The sequence below is a fragment of the Rhinopithecus bieti genome, unplaced genomic scaffold (assembly GCF_001698545.2).
Source record: "Rhinopithecus bieti isolate Rb0 unplaced genomic scaffold, ASM169854v2 scaffold_16234, whole genome shotgun sequence".
Taxonomy (NCBI): Eukaryota; Metazoa; Chordata; class Mammalia; order Primates; family Cercopithecidae; genus Rhinopithecus; species Rhinopithecus bieti.
The window spans coordinates 579,886-581,716 of record NW_016808946.1 but is presented as its reverse complement, the minus strand read 5'-3'; positions in this window follow the sequence as shown (position 1 = coordinate 581,716).

Here is a 1,831-nt window from a genome sequence, read left to right as displayed (position 1 = left end):
GCTGAGGCAGAAGAATCACTTGAACCCAGGAGGCGGAGGTTGCAGTGAGTTGAGATTGCGCCACTGCACTCCAGCCTGGGCGAAAGAGTGAGACTCCGCCTCAAAAAAAAAAAATACTTTTAATGAAACTATGAATGGCACCTTTTAAAATTAAGTTTTCTAACTTTTGTTGTTGGCAGATAGGAATGTAACTGATTTTAAATATACACTTCTTATAAGCAACTTATTTACACATAGAAAGTTTACATGCAAATAATTTTTTTTTTTTTTTTTTGACAGAGTCTTGCTCTGTCACCCAGGCTGTAGTATAGTGGCACAATCTCGGCTCACTGCAACCTCTGCCTCCCAGGTTTAAGCGATTCTCCTGTCTCAGCCTCCAGAATAACTGGGATTACAGGCATGCACCACCACGCCCGGCTAATTTTTTTTGTATTTTTAGTGGAGACGGGGTTTTACCATGTTGGCTAGGCTGGTCTCGAACTCCTGACCTCAAGTGATCTGCCCACCATGGCCTCCCAAAGTGCTGAGATTACAGGCGTGAGCCACTGTGCCCAGCCAACATGTAAATAATTTATCTACAAATTATTACTGTTGTTTCTTCCATTCCAATCCTTACTTGTTTCACTGCACTGCTGAATACAAGAAGAAATAGCAGCCGGGTGCGGAGGCTCATGCCTGTAATCCCAGCACTTTGGGAGGCCGAGGCGGATGGATCACAAGGCCAGGAGATCAAGACCATCCTGGTTAACACGGTGAAATCCCGTCTCTACTAAAAATACAAAAAAAATTAGCCAGGCATGGTGGTGGACGCCTATAGTCCCAGCTACTCAGGAGGCTGAGGCAGGAGAATGGCTTGAACCCAGGAGGTGGAGCTTGCAGTGAGCAGAGATCGCACCACTGCACTCCATCCTGGGTGACAGAGCGAGACTCTGTCTCAAAAAAAAGAAGAAATAGCAGTCATCCTTGTTCTTATTGCTATTTTACAGAAAATGATGCTAACTTCTCACTGTTGAATAGGCGAGTTGCTGTAGTTTACTGGCAGATGCCCTTTATATAAGTTAGAGTAAGACAGGCTATACTGTAGTAATACATACACTCTGAAATCTTAGAGGCTTAACACTGTAAGAATTTAGTTCTTGCTTACACAAAGTCTGATGAGAGTGAACCATCCTTACTCCATCTTTAATCTATGCCATCTGCAACACACAGCCTCCAAGGTCACTGGAGCAAGAGAGGAGGGGGATGGAGGAGGAACATCGGCTCAACTGCCTTCATCTAAAAGTGACACGTCACTCTAGTTCATAGTCTACCGGACAGAACTAGTCACTGACCCCAATTTAACTGTAAAAGAGAATGGGAAATGTGCTGGGGAGCATGCGGAATACTTGCTGAACTTTGTCTGTGCCACACTGTGAGTGTAAGGTTCAAGCAACTCTTCTGCCTCAGCCTCCCAAGTAGCCAGGACTACAGGTACACGCCACCATGCATATTTTTAGCAGACATGGGGTTTCACTATGTTGGCCAGGCTGGTCTTGAACTCCTGACCTCGTGATCCACCCACCTCAGCCTCCCAAAGTGCTGGGATTACAGGCGTGAGCCACCATGCCCGGCCCCCATGATGTGTTTATTTTATTTATTTAATTTTTTTTTTTGAGAAAGAGTTTCCCTCTTGTTGCCCAGGCTGGAATGTAATGGCACAATCTCGGTTCACTGCCACCTCCGGGATTCAAGCAATTCTCCTGCCTCAGCCTCCCGAGTAGCTGGGATTACAGGCGTGCGCCACCATGCCCAGCTAATTTTGTATTTTTAGTAGAGGTGGGGTTTCTCCATG